A 15,212-nucleotide genomic window follows, 5' to 3' on the forward strand; every position below is an offset into this window, starting at 1 on the left:
GACAACAACCATCTGCACAAACAGTTCGACGACGGTTGCAGCAGCATGGACTATCATATCAAATCGGAGACCATGGCTGCGGTTACCCTTGACGCTGCATCACAGACAGGAGCGCCTGCGATGGTCAACTGAACGACGAACCTGGGTGCACGAATGGCAAAACGTCATTTTTTCGGATGAATCCAGGTTTAGTTTTCAGCATCATCATGGTCCCATCAGTGTTTGGTGACATCGCGGTGAACGCACATTGGAAGCGTGTATTCGTCATCGCCATACTGGCGTACCACAGGGCGTGATGGTATGGGGTGCCATTGATTACACGTCTCGGTCACCTCTTGTTCGCATTGAAGCCACTTTGAACAGTGGACGTTACATTTCAGATGTGTTACGACCCGTGGCTCTACCCTTCATTCGATCCCTGCGAAACCCTACATTTCAGCAGGATAATGCACGACCGCATGTTGCAGGTCCTGTACGGGCCTTTCTGGATACAGAAAATGTTCGACTGCTGCCCTGGCCAGCACATTCTCCAGATCTCTCACCAACTGAAAACGTTTAGTCAATGGTGGCCGAGCAACTGGCTCGTCACTCTTGATGAACTGTGGTATCGTGTTGAAGCTGCATGGGCAGCTGTACCTGTACACGCCATCCAAGCTCTGTTTGACTCAATGCCCAAACGTATCAAGGCCGTTTTTACGGTCAGAGGTGGTTGTGCTGGGTACTGATTTCTCAGGATATCTGCACCCAATTTGCGTGAAAATGTAATCACATGTCAGTTCTAGTATAATATATTTGTCCAGTGAATACCCGTTTATCATCTGCATTTCTTCTGGGTGTAGCAAATTTAATGGCCAGTAGAGCATCACCACCTACTTACTTTCTCTAATCTCTTCGTCTCCTCCTCCACCTCTCTGTATCCATTTCCTTCATCCCCTCTGACCATATCTCTATCCTCCTCTCTCTGACCATATCGACCTCCCCTCCCTCTCTCCACGTCTGCCTCTCTCTCTTCCTTTTCACCTGCCCATTACCCCTCTACAGCTTACACTTGCCTCATGTATCCCCCCCCCCCTTTCTCAGTGTGGCCCAAGTAAAGCTAAAAGTTTTTACACTCCTGCTCTAGAGAATAGCGGCGACAGCCAACAGTGTGATAGTGCTGTTTATAGATCATTTATGAGCACTGAGAACACTTTCGTTTCCACTCGCCGTCCAGTACGACGTACCTCGTTCTATTAGTCAGAACTCGATCGAGCCGATCGCCTCGTCTCGAGCGCCCGGTGAGTCAGCGAGCCGCCTCCAACTAGGAATGCAAATCGCGCAGCCCGTTACCGGACTGTCCCGTCGGCTCGTGATTAATGCAGGCGCGCTCTGGACGGTCGCTCTGTCGCTCGTTTCCCCAGCCCAGCCCTACCGCCGCGGTAGGCGAGCCGAGGCGGCGAGTGCGCATGCGCGCCGCCGCTACTCTGCATATGAGGCCGCGGCGGGCTCGCGCCGCAGCTACTGGCGACTAGGCGCTCGCCGCTGCTAGAAGCGACGCTACCAGCACCCACCGCCAGGAACCGGCCGCGACAGGGCGCTCGCCGCTGCTAGCAGCACTCACTGCCGGAAGCACCCACCGCCAGGCACCGGCCTTCTGCAAGCACTCACTGCCAGACACCACAACGCTCGGTAAGTCGCCAGAGGCCGTGGCTGCGTCACTCGGTGAAGCGGATTCTATAACGTCGACCATAACAATACTAATACTCATTTTGTTGCGTGTTTCTGTCACTGACTACAAGCAACCATACAGACTGTAACAAACCAGTGGCTTTAATTTCGATAACTCTGTTGCAAAAAGCACGGCGGTGAGGTTACAATTGTTGATTTTCAAAGGGAACGAGATACGCTTGCTACCACAAAATCAGAAAAATCGGAACTTTTTGTTGCTTGGAGAAACAAAACAAGAAGATCAGAAAAGTGAACTGGAAACCGTATTTCTCTCCAACTACCTTATTGTCTGTCACAGTGTGACAGTAGGAATTTCACACAAATCATCATCGTCATCACCATCATCATAGGCATTTACTCGTTGACGAGTATGAAATGTCTTTTGGTAGCGTTTCCTGTGGATTCTTTGATGACTAAGTAGTCCTGTTCTGCAAAATTGGTTCAAATGGCTCTGAGCACTATAGGACTTAACTTCTAAGGTCATCAGTAACCTAGAACTTAGAACTACTTAAACCTAACTAACCTAAGGAAATCACAAACATCCATGCCCGAGGCAGGATTCGAACCTGCGACTGTAGCGGTCGCGCGGTTCCAGACTGTAGCGCCTAGAACCGCTCGGCTACCTCGGCCGGCCCTGTTCTGCATCGCAGTAATGGCATACCCATTTGGTGTTGTTCCCCTCAAGATCCCTTGTCCTCTTTTGCCATCTCTCTTCCTATTCTCCAGCATTTGTCTCTGCATTTCAAAATTAAGTGTTCCTTGGTGAACAATTTGTCGCTATTTGGGTCTATCTAGGGCTACAGTTTCTCAATCATTTGTGTTTATTCGACATTTAACTTCAGGACATGTTTTGTTGCCCTCCCTCATTCCGTTGGCCATTATTCAATTGGGAGAACATGATTTGCTTAGGGAGACGGGAGTTTGGCATGCGGAGTTGGTGTATGAGAATTTTTGCTCCAAAATTCTGTTGTATGTTTGCCGATCCTGCCACTTTACTTTCAATATTCTCCTTAGGCAGCGTTGGTGGTATTTTTCAATGGCCTTTGTGACTCCTGTAGATGGTCCCGGTTCCACATCCATAAAGAAGTGTAGGCATGATAATGACTTTGTAGACTGTAAGCTTAGTTTCAGCACCCAAATAGTGGTTTTCCAACGCTCTTTTCAAAAGACGACCATATGAAGTACTTGCACACTTTATTCGGTGTTGAATTTCTGCATCTATGTTTGAATTTGGAGAAAGATGGCTTCCCAGGTATGTGTGATGTCCTTAGGTTACAATTGTTGCTTCTCAAAGGGAACGAGTTACGCTTGCTACCACAAAGTTAGAAAAATCGGAACTTTTTGTTGCTTGGAGAAACAAACTAAGAAGATCAGAAAAGAGAAATGGAAACAGTATTTCTCTCCAACTACCTTATTGTCTGTCACAGTGTGACAGTAGGAATTTCACACAAATCATCATCGTCATCACCATTATTATAGGCATTTACTCGTTGACGAGTATGAAATGTCTTTTGGTGGATCCTTTGGTGGCTAACTAATCCTGTTCTGGACCGCAGTAATGGCATATCCAGTTGGTGTTGACTGAATGATGCAACACGTTTCTTCCTCTCAAGACCTCTTGTTCTCTTCTGCCATATCTCTTCCTATTCTCCTGCAATTGTCTCTGCTTTTCAAAATTAAGTGTTCCTTGGTGAACAATTTGTCAGTATTTGGGTCTATCTAGGGCTGCAGTTCTCCAATCATTTCTGTTTATTCGAAATTTAGTCACATTTTACTTGAGCACATCTTTATATGGTTTTTTTGCCCTCCCTGATTCGGTCGACCATTATTCAATTGGGAGAACGTGATTTGCTTGGGGAGACGGGAGTTTGCCATGCGGCTGATGTGGCCAGTCCACCGAAGTTGGTGTATGACAATTTTTGCTCCAAAATGCTGTTGTTTGTTCGCCAATCCTGGAACTTTACTTTCAGTATTCTCCTTAGGCAGCGTTAGTGGTGTTTTTCTAAGGATTTTAAGTGGCGCCTGTAGGTCCTCCCAGTTCCACGTCCATAAAGAAGTGTAGGCATGATAATGACATTGTAGACTGTAAGCTCAGTTTCAGCACCCAAATAGTGGTTATCAAACGCTCTTTTCAAAAGACGACCATATGCAGTACTTTCACACTTTAGTCGGTGTTGAATTTCTGCATCTATGTTTGAATTTGGAGAAAGATGGCTTCCCAGGTATGGAAAATACTCTACAATCTCTAGAGGTGTTCCATCAACTGTGGTAACTGAAGCTGTTGCAGTGGAATTTGGGGCTACCTGATAGAGGACCTTCATTTTATCTGTGTTAAGCTCAAGACAAATAGATTTGTGTGCCAGACTGAATGCATATAGGGTAGTTTGTAACGTTATCATACGCGGACTGAAATTCGATGACAGCAGCTGTGGTTATTTTGCTTTTAGCTCGGAGTCTGCCAAGGTTGAATAGCTTACCAAATAGTGAATCAAAGACAGACAAGAAATAAACCCTCGATACGAAAATGAAGAGCAGCTTTAAAAATTATCCACACGCTCATAAAATAGCGTATCTCCTTCTTCCTAGCGTTTATCCCGTATCGTCAGGAGAGGCATATTAATTACTACATTTGGCAACTTTAGTGGTAGATGGTGGTCGGATGCTATTCCTCTTACCAACCTGTCACCTTCAGGACGGAATTTGTGAACCCGAACTGTCTGCTTCAATCGTTATCCCTTGTGAAAGTGTATAGACGTTTTCTGAATATTTCCTAAACCGATTCCCAGTATTCACCTATTGGGGTGTGAGAAGCCACCTAAAAACCGCATCCAGGTTGGCCGGCACACCACCGGCCCGCGTCGTTAACCCGCCTGAGGCTGGCGCCTCTCCCACTCCCGAAAGCGGCGTGCTAACGGCTCTCAAAACCGTACAAAATTCGTCTACAGTTAAAATACTTGACCTTCATAACTCGTACGAAACCGAAACTAACGTGTGTCTGGAATGACGCCGAACCAACCGTCTTTGCAACAACTATCACCATACGAGACATATTTCAGTATTATTATGAAAGTTACTAGTTGGGAGTCACTAACTGAAATCACTCCGAAGGCGGTGCAAAAGTTTGATGGTCGAAATTCGAAGAGCCAGTCGTTAAACTGTGGATATTACCTTGTAAATTTCGAGTCTAATTTTGAAAATCAAAATTTTGCTCACACATACTCTTAGCTTTCCCACCGGCAGCGCGTCTCACATGAAACCTAGAGTGTTATTCTATTATTAGATACATTACGGAAGACAAATTAGAAGCTGAACTGAGGTAATAATTTTCGCTGGGGAATGAGAGCACAAAAATCGCTTCTTTTCACAGCAAGATGCAAATATAATGTCTCCACTGCAATTCAGACAATCCCCTGGTTACAATTTATCGTTGCCAACTTAAAAGTTGTCACAAATTCTCCTTTTTCAAAACAGTGTGTAGTTTGCGCAACGTCTTGTCACAATGTTCCAGTTCTGTGTCGTTAATGCAAATATCTTTTTAACTCCTGATACTGTAGCGTGCACGCTACGTTGTTAACGATTGCGTGCTTCGACTTCTTTAATAATTAATCAGACGCCAGGCGCGTAACGCTACAGCTGTCCGAAACATTAATTGCTATTCGGGCTGCAGGTTCTGTTTATTGCTGGCTCGTTGAGGGTTTACTAATTATTATTTGATTAGCAGCCGACAAACCTGCATTTCACATCGTTTATAGATAGTTGTTGATCCGTTGCTACGGCAGTGCAAAGATAACACTGAAACGCTACGTCACGACTAGCGATTATCTCTGATACACTAAATCGTATTTTCAGTTTAATTAATATTTCCTCATCTAATTATACTGCTCTAGAGACTGAAGACTCATATGAAAAAAAAACGTATGTGTTGTAAAGTCAATTAACATTAGTTAATCACTCACAAACTCTGTTCAACAAAAATTCACCAAAACCAGAGACGCAATTACAGTATCTATATGCCATTGCTTTTTTGTTTCAACCTTAATTTGAATTAGTTAATGCTTGAACGACTATTTTCTCATTAGATCAATATCAATTGTTCAGAGAGACAGATCTTCAAATAAAAATAAAAATATCCATATAATAACGTCGAACACATCACAAATTTTTATTGCGTGCTATCATTATAGAAATTACTGACTCGTATAAAGACGATGAGTTAACTGATTTTGATGTCCAAATGTGTGTGAAATCGTATGGGACTTAACTGCTAAGGTCATCAGTCCCTAAGTTTACACACTACTTAACCTAAATTATCCTAAGGACAAACACACACACCCATGCCCGAGTGAGGACTCGAACCTCCGCCGGGACCAGCCGCACAGTCCATGACAGCAGCGCCTAGACCACACGGCTAATCCCGCGCGGCCATGCTCTACACTTAGCGTCACATTTCTCTAATCTAATTCCCTCATCTCGGCTAATCCCGCGCGGCGACCTTGATGTGCAATCAAACGTGCCTAGATATGAACTAAATACAGAACACAATACCAACATTGGTTTTCATTTTTTGACAATATTTCTGCATTTAACGCTGAGAATGTTAGGCCACCAGTTCTCAACCTTGTGATGTTTCTACCACAACATTTTTCGGGTCCACGTTATCCCATTATCAAGAGCTATAAAATAAGAGAACCACTCAATGAATCGCAATACAGGTTGTTCACGTACTGACAACCATATAGAAGTTCTACCAGAATTGCGATTTATTTATTGGTTTCTTTGTTTTATAGCATTTGATATGCGATAATACTGTCCCGAAACACGTGATAAAAATATCACACATTTGACGACTGATGCTGTAACATCTTCAGTACCGATTCATGAGACACTTGTAAGTTGGCTTCACAACAGATAATTTGTTCACATGTCCAATCTCCTCTATGAACATGAAACAGACAAACCAAACCAAAACATACATTTGTAGTATTACATATCAACAGGAAGATAGATGAATAATTGTAATAATTGGTCAGTGTCGTCCTAACCGCCGACTGCTTCACGTCTGCTGTGCAGCAAGCTACCTTAATTTAAGTATTAACTGTATTTTTCTTACTTGAAAAATGGTTCAAATGGCTCTGAGCACTATGGGACTTAACATCTGTGGTCACCAGTCCCCTAGAACTTAGATTTACTTAAACCTACCTAACCTAAGGACACCACACACATCCATGCCCGAGGCAGGATTCGAACCTGCGACCGTAGCAGTCGCGCGGTTCCGAACTGAGCGCCTAGAACCGCTAGACAACCGCGGCCGGCTTTCTTACTTGTCACTTCTTCTTCCGTGTGTTTTTGCTTTTAGGAAGCTTTAATTGTCGAGTGCTATTAATAGTGTTCCATAGATTTTGTGTTTGTTTTGAATACAGTCAGAGAGAGTCCCTTTAGTCAGCCACAGTGCCAGTAGTGCTGGTGTTTGTTTTCAATACAGTCCAGAGACAGGTAGTGCTATTTTCATTGTTTTCTACAAGAAGTGGCTAGCAATCGCAGTTTAGTCAATAATCAGCCGCCTTTAGAGAAATAGCAGTCTAGTCAAAAGTTGATTAACTCTCTTCAGTAAATTGATTCCTTAGGATGGATAGAGTGTGTGACTGCTGTGTACGGACGCAGGAGGAGCTGGCCACTGTTCGCGAACAGCTGAGCGTGTTGATGGCCGCGGTCAGCCGTCTTCAGGCTGCTGCCTCGGAGTGTAGCGGCAGTGGGGAGTCTGGTGCGTCGCATGGTACACCCCAGGTGTTACATGCTTCATCCACTGTCCCTGCTGTCGAGACATCTTCGCGGGTACCGGTTGCGGTTGGACCACCCTCTCCCCAAGGGGAGTGGCGGGTTCAGCGGCATTCGCGGCGCAAGAGGCGGAGGGTAAATGTGGAGGCTGGCAGTGTGGCATCGACCGCTCTGCCTGTGAGTGGACATGTGGCTGCTCCTTCAGCAAGGTCCGAGCAGGCACATGGGGGGAGGGGTTTATTAGTTATTGGGAGCTCCAACGTTAGGCGGGTGATGGAGCCCCTTACGGAAATAGCGGAAAGGTCGGGGAAGAAGGGCAGTGTTCACTCTGTCTGCTTGCCGGGAGGTCTCATCCGAGATGTGGAGGAGGCCCTACCGGCGGCGATAGAGAGCTCTGGGTGCACCCGACTGCAAATTGTTGCTCATGTCGGCACCAATGACTCCTGCCGTCTGGGTTCAGAGGTCATCCTCAGTTCGTACAGGCGGTTGGCGGAATTGGTGAAGGCGGAAAGCCTCGCTCGCCGGGTGGAATCAGAGCTAACTATTTGTAGTATCGTTCCCAGAGCCGATCGCGGTCCTCTGGTTTGGAGCCGAGTGGAAGGCTTAAACCAGAGGCTAGCACGATTCTGCGGAGATCTGGGGTGCAAATTTCTCGACCTCCGCTATCGGGTGGAGAAATGTAGGGTCCCCCTGAATAGGTCAGGCGTGCACTACACGCCGGAAGCGGCTACAAGGGTAGCGGAATACGTGTGGAGTGCACAGGGGGTTTTTTAGGATAGAGAATTCCCTCCCTAGGCCCGACAAGACACCTCCTGAGGCGCGGCAAGGTAGGAGTAGGCAAAATGCAACAGGGAATAACAATATTAATGTGCTAATAGTAAACTGCAGGAGCGTCTATAGAAAGGTCCCAGAACTGCTCCCATTAATAAACGTTCACAACGCCCATATAATACTAGGGACAGAAAGTTGGCTGAAACCAGACGTAAACAGTAATGAAATCCTAAACTCAGATTGGAATGTATACCGCAGAGACAGGCTGGACAGTGAAGGGGGAGGCGTGTTTATAGCGATAAGAAGTGCAATAGTATCGAAGGAAATGGACGGAGATCCGAAATGTGAAATGATTTGGGTGAAGGTCACGGTTAAAGCAGGCTCAGACATGGTAACTGGATGTCTCTATAGGCTTCCTGGCTCAGCAGCAGTTGTGGCTGAGCACCTGAAGGATAAGTTGGAAAATATTTCGAGTAGATTTCCCCACCATGTTATAGTTCTGGGTGGAGATTTTAATTTGCCGGATATAGACTGGGAGACTCAAACGTTCATAACAGGTGGCAAGGACAAAGAATCCAGTGAAATTTTTTTAAGTGCTTTATCTGAAAACTACCTTGAGCAGTTAAACAGAGAACCGACTCGTTGCGATAACGTATTAGACTTTTGGTGACAAACAGACCCGAACTATTTGAAACAGTTAACGCAGAACAGGGAATCAGCGATCATAAAGCGGTTACGGCATCGATGATTTCAGCCGTAAATAAAAGTATTAAAAAAGATAGGAAGATTTTTCTGTTTAGCAAAAGTGACAAAAAGCAGATTACAGAGTACCTGATAGCTCAACACAAAAGTTTTGTCTCAAGTACAGATACTGTTGAGGATCAGTGGACAAAGTTCAAAACCATCGTACAATATGCGTTAGATGAGTATGTGCCAAGCAAGATCGTAAGAGATGGAAAAGAGCCACCGTGGTACAACAACCGAGTTAGAAAACTACTGCGGAAGCAAAGGGAACTTCACAGCAAGCATAAACATAGTCAAAGCCTTGCAGTCAAACAAAACTTACGCGAAGCGAAATGTAGTGTGAGGAGGGCTATGCGAGAGGCGTTCAATGAATTCGAAAGTAAAGTTCTATGTACTGACTTGGCAGAAAATCCTAAGAAATTTTGGTCTTGTGTCAAAGCGGTAGGTGGATCTAAACAAAATGTCCAGACACTCTGTGACCAAAATGGTACTGAAACAGAGGATGACAGACTAAAGGTTGAAATACTAAATGTCTTTTTCCAAAGCTGTTTCACAGAGGAAGACTGCACTACAGTTCCTTCTCTAGATTGTCTCACAGATGACAAAATGGTAGATATCGAAATAGACGACAGAGGGATAGAGAAACAATTAAAATCTCTCAAAAGAGGAAAGGCCGCTGGATCTGATGGGATACCAGTTCGATTTTACACAGAGTACGCGAAGGAAGTTGCCCCCCTTCTTGCAGCGGTGTACCGTAGGTCTCTAGAAGAGCGTAGCGTTCCAAAAGATTGGAAAAGGGCACAGGTCACTCCCGTTTCCAAGAAGGGACGTCGAACAGATGTGCAGAACTATAGACCTATATCTCTAACGTCGATCAGTTGTAGAATTTTGGAACACGTATTATGTTCGAGTATAATGACTTTTCTGGGAACTGGAAATCTACTCTGTAGGAATCAGCATGGGTTTCGAAAAAGACGAACGTGTGAAACCCAGTTTGCGCTACTCGTCCACGAGACTCTGAGGGCCATAGACACGGGTTCACAGGTAGATGCCGTGTTTCTTGACTTCCGCAAGGCGTTCGATACAGTTTCCCACAGTCGTTTAATGAACAAAGTAAGAGCATATGGACTATCAGACCAATTGTGTGATTGGATTGAAGAGTTCCTAGATAACAGAACGCAGCATGTCATTCTCAATGGAGAGAAGTCTCCCGAAGTAAGAGTGATTTAAGGTGTGCCACAGGGGAGTGTCGTAGGACCGTTATTATTCACAATATACATAAATGACCTTGTGGATGACATCGGAAGTTCACTGAGGCTTTTTGCAGATGATGCTGTGGTGTATCGAGAGGTTGTAACAATGGAAAATTGTACTGAAATGCAGGAGGATCTGCATCGAATTGACGCATGGTGCAGGGAATGGCAATTGAATCTCAATGTAGACAAGTGTAATGTGCTGCGAATACATATAAAGATAGATCCCTTATTGTTTAGCTACAAAATAGCAGGTCAGCAACTGGAAGCAGTTAATTCCATAAATTATCTGGGAGTACGCATTAGGAGTGATTTAAAATGGAATGATCATATAAAGTTGATTGTCGGTAAAGCAGATGCCAGACTGAGATTCATTGGAAGAATCCTAAGGAAATGCAATCCGAAAACAAAGGAAGTAGGTTACACTACGCTTGTTCGCCCACTGCTTGAATAGTGCTCAGCAGTGTGGGATATGTACCAGATAGGGTTGATAGAAGAGATAGAGAAGATCCAATGGAGAGCAGCGCGTTTCGTTACAGGACCATTTAGTAATCGCGAAAGCGTTACGGAGATGATAGATAAACTCCAGTGGAAGAGTCTGCAGGAGAGACGCTCGGTATGGGCTTTTGTTAAAGTTTCGAGAACATACCTTTACCGAAGAGTCAAGCAGTATATTGCTCCCTCCTACGTATATCTCGCGAAGAGACCACGAGGATAAAATCAGAGAGATTAGAGCCCACACAGAAGCATACCGACAATCCTTCTTTCCACGAACAACACGAGACTGGAATAGAAGGGAGAACCGATAGAGGTACTCAGGGTACCCTCCGCCACACACTGTCAGGTCGCTTGCGGAGTATGGATGTAGATGTAGAATGCTTTCAATACTTATAATCACTTACTGTACAATGTACGCTGCGGCGGAAAAAATTACAAGTGAAAAAGCAAACAAGAATACTGTATCATTGCAACATATAGAAAATATTTTTATATCTTTAAAACAACAGCGATGTGTATTCCGCCCACACACAGGTGGCTGTGGATGTTTGTTTGAAGAGCACTTAGCTTTAAATAACCGATACAAAATAAATGAGAACAATTTTACACAGACTAGGTTTACTATCCTATGGACATTGTGACTACGGAATAAAGTTTTTATTCTACATTTCAAGATTAAGAAAGGCAAACCTACGTTTCTAGCATTGTAGACTTAGAGAAAGCTTTTGACAATGTTGACTGGAATACTCTCTTTCAAATTCTAAAGGTGGCAGGGGTAAAATAAAGGGAGCTAAAGGCTATTTTCAATTTGTACAGAAACCAGATGGCAGTTGTAAGAGTTGGGGGACATGAAAGGGAAGCAGCGGTTGGGAAGGGAGTAAGACATGGTTGTAGCCTCTCTCCAATGTTATTCAATCTGTATATTGAGCAAGCAGTAAAGGAAACAAAAGAAAAATTCGGAGTAGGTATTAAAATCCATGGAGAAGAAATAAAAACTTTGAGGTTCGCCGATGAGATTGTAATTCTGTCAGAGACAGCAAAGGACTTGGAAGAGCAGTTGAATGGAATGGACAGCGTCTTGAAAGGAGCATATAAGATGAACATCAACAAAAGCAAAACGAGGATAATGGAATGTAGTCGAATTAAGTCGGGTGATGCTGAGGGAATTAGATTAGGAAATGAGACACTTAAAGTAGTAAAGGAGTTTTGCTATTTGGGGAGCAAAATAACTGATGATGGTCGAGGTAGAGAGGATATAAAATGTAGACTGGCAATGGCAAGGAAAGCGTTTCTGAAGAAGAGAAATTTGTTAACATCGAGTATAGATTTAAGTGTCAGGAAGTCGTTTCTGAAAGTATTTGTATGGAGTGTAGCCATGTATGGAAGTGAAACATGGATGATAAATAGTTTAGACAAGAAGAGAATAGAAGCTTTCGAAATGTGGTGCTACAGAAGAATGCTGAAGATTAGATGGGTAGATCACATAACTAATGAGGTAGTATTGAATAGGATTGGGGAGAAGAGAAGTTTGTGGTACAACTTGACCAGAAGAAGGGATCGGTTGGTAGGACATGTTCTGAGGCATCAAGGGATCACCAATTTAGTATTGGAGGGCAGCGTGGAGGGTAAAAATCGTAGAGGGAGAACAAGAGATGAATACACTAAGCAGATTCAGAAGGATGTAGGTTGCAGTAGGTACTGGGAGATGAAAAAGCTTGCACAGGATAGAGTAGCATGGAGAGCTGCATGAAACCAGTCTCAAGTCTGAAGACCACAACAACAATGCAGACATAAACAAAAAGGAAAAAAAGTCAATTGTGTGACACCATACTGTATCCTCGTAAGATACACAACAGATGACCTGCCACTGTTGAGGTCACCACTGCTACATATCCATCGATACTGGAACAAATACAACCCTTATTGGCTGCGACGATGCGTGTTAAGCGTCTCTGAGTTTTACGGTTGGCTTGTTTTTGAGCGTACGCCAGCGACGAAGTCGTTCAAATGGAACACAGAGACGCGGTCGGTCGCGAACACTCGTTCAGAGGACGCATCCGGAAGAGAGCCAAGTAGGGTACTGAATTTTACGGTCGCCTGTCGGAAGAATATTGAACAGTAGTTCGCAAGTCGGCACTGTCGTCCAAGATCATAGCACTCATAAAAGACGAAGTTTTATTCGAATCTCGTGGTATGAGTTTGTTACTGTAAGTTAATAATACCTTTCAACATAGGATTTAATAAACTAATAAAGCTATCTCAATCGATTAAGCACAGTCAACTTCCCCTAACCGTTCATAGAATAACGTAATGATGAAACAATCCGTCATCGGTAGGAAGAGCGAGTTTTTATGAGCGAACAAGAGCCTCACACACTTCATCTGGTACCGACAATTTCATTAACTCTGCACAACTAATATGAGGTTTGCGCAAATCACGAAGTATTCTTCTAACAGAATTTCAGCTTGAAATGATTTTAATCTATACAAGGTGTTCCGAAGTTCCCCTTAAAAACTTCTAGGACTTGGAGAGGGGAGTGAGTAGATAATACTTAGAATAGAAACCTTGTCCGGGAATGTACCGTTTCCGTGCTAGACCCTTTTAAAACATGGTAAAGCGACCATTTTTTACAAGTAATTGATTAGGCGTGACCTAGTGCATCACTCGTTTTACAATTTCACTCATTAATAACCAAAGAAATTACTCGTGTACTCGTTGACGGGTTCTCTTCGACGTGATGCAGTTCAGGTCATTTCAATTCAATTTCATTTATTATTTGGAATTTTTGACCTGTTAGCTGGAAGTTCTAAACATGTACATATTTGTTAGTCATGGAGACGAGGTACTGCCGGAATTAAAGCTGTGAGGACGGGTCGTGAGTCGTGCTTGAGTAGCTCAGTGGATGAGCACTTGCCCGCGAAAGGCAAAGGTCCCGAGTTCGAGTCTCGGTCCGGCACACAGTTTTAATTTGTCAGGAAGTTTCATACAATGTTTGATGTTATGTATGTGTAGTAAATCATGTTAACAGCAACCATTAGTAATATTAATGCAGAAATACACTGAAGAGCCAAAGAAACTGGTACGCATGCCTAATATACTGTAGCGCCCGAGCGAGCACACAGAAGTGCCGCAACACGACGTGGCATGGACTCGACTAACGTCTGAAGTAGTAATGGAGGGAACTGACACCATGAGTCAACAATCTGTAAGAGTACGAGGGGGTGGATATCTCTCCTGAACAGCACGTTGCAAGGCATCCCAGATATGCTCAATAATGTCATGTCTGGGGAGTTTTGTGACCAGCGAAAGTGTTTAAACTCGGACGAGTGTTCCTCGAGCCACTCCGTGGGCAATTCTGGACGTGTGGGATGTCGCATTGTCCTACTCGAATTGCCCAAGTCTGTTCTAATGCACAATGGACATGAATGGATGCAGGTGATCAGACAGGATTCTTACGTACGTGCTACCTGTCAGAGTCGTATCTAGACGTATCAGGCGTACCATATCACTCCAACTGCACACTCACCACATCATTACAGAGCTTCTACCAGCTCGAACAGTCCTTTGCCGGGTATGGAGACAACCTCATAAATCCATCCATGGATGGATTTATGAGGTTGTCTCCATACCCGTATACTTCAATCCGCTCGACAAAATTTCAAAAGAGACTCGTCCGACCAGGTAACATGTTTCCAGTCATCAACAGTCCAATGTCGATGTTGAAGGACCCAAGCGTAGCGTGAAGCTTTGTGTCATGCAGTCATGAAGGATACGCGAGTGTGCCTTTGGCTCCGAAAGCCCATATCGATGATATTTCGTTGAATGGTTCGCACGCTGACACTTGTTGATGGCCCAGCATTGAAATCTGAAGGAATTTAAAGAAGAGTTGCACTTCTGTCAGCCGACCAGTGTGGCCGAGCGCTTCTAGGCGCTTCAGTCTGGAACCGCGCGACCGCTACGGTCGCAGGTTCGAAACCTGCCTCGGACATGGATGTGTGTGATGTCCTTAGGTTAGTTATGTTTACGTAGTTCTAAGTGCTAGGGGACTGATGACCTCAGATGTTAAGTCCCATAGTGCTCAGAGCCATTTGAACGATTTGAACCACTTCTATCACGTGGAACGATTCTCTTCAGTCGTCGCTGGTTACGTTGTTGCAGGATCTTTTTCCGGCCGCCGCGACGTCGGAGATTTGATGTTTTACCAGATTCCTGATATTCACGGTACACTCGTGAAATAGTCCTTCGGGAAAATCCCAACTTCATCGCTACCTCGGAGATGGTGTGTCCCATCGCTAGTCCGCCGACTACAACACCACGTTAAAACTTACTTAAATCTTGATAACCTGCCATTGTAGCAGTAGTAACAGATCTAACAATTGCGCCAGACACTTGTTGTCTTACATAGGCGTTGCCGACTGCAGCGCCATATTCTCCCCTTTTACATATCTCTCTGTCCGAATAAGC

The 15,212-nt window shown here is 44.4% G+C and overlaps 1 protein-coding gene across 2 annotated transcripts in view; it reads left to right on the forward strand.

Moving 5' to 3' along the window:
• The first annotated feature begins 1,479 nt into the window (after positions 1-1,479).
• Positions 1,480-15,212, forward strand: part of LOC126474886 (chitooligosaccharidolytic beta-N-acetylglucosaminidase-like) — a 302,146-nt gene continuing 288,413 nt past the window's right edge. Inside the window, exons 1-2 of one of the 2 annotated variants that reach the window (XM_050102380.1) lie at positions 1,505-1,541; positions 1,608-1,668. The gene's annotated coding sequence lies outside the window, so the exon portion shown is untranslated. Of the gene's footprint in view, positions 1,669-15,212 lie in introns of both variants that reach the window. The other variant, XM_050102379.1, reaches the window with a different exon arrangement.

The sequence above is a fragment of the Schistocerca serialis genome, chromosome 4, assembly GCF_023864345.2.
Source record: "Schistocerca serialis cubense isolate TAMUIC-IGC-003099 chromosome 4, iqSchSeri2.2, whole genome shotgun sequence".
Taxonomy (NCBI): Eukaryota; Metazoa; Arthropoda; class Insecta; order Orthoptera; family Acrididae; genus Schistocerca; species Schistocerca serialis.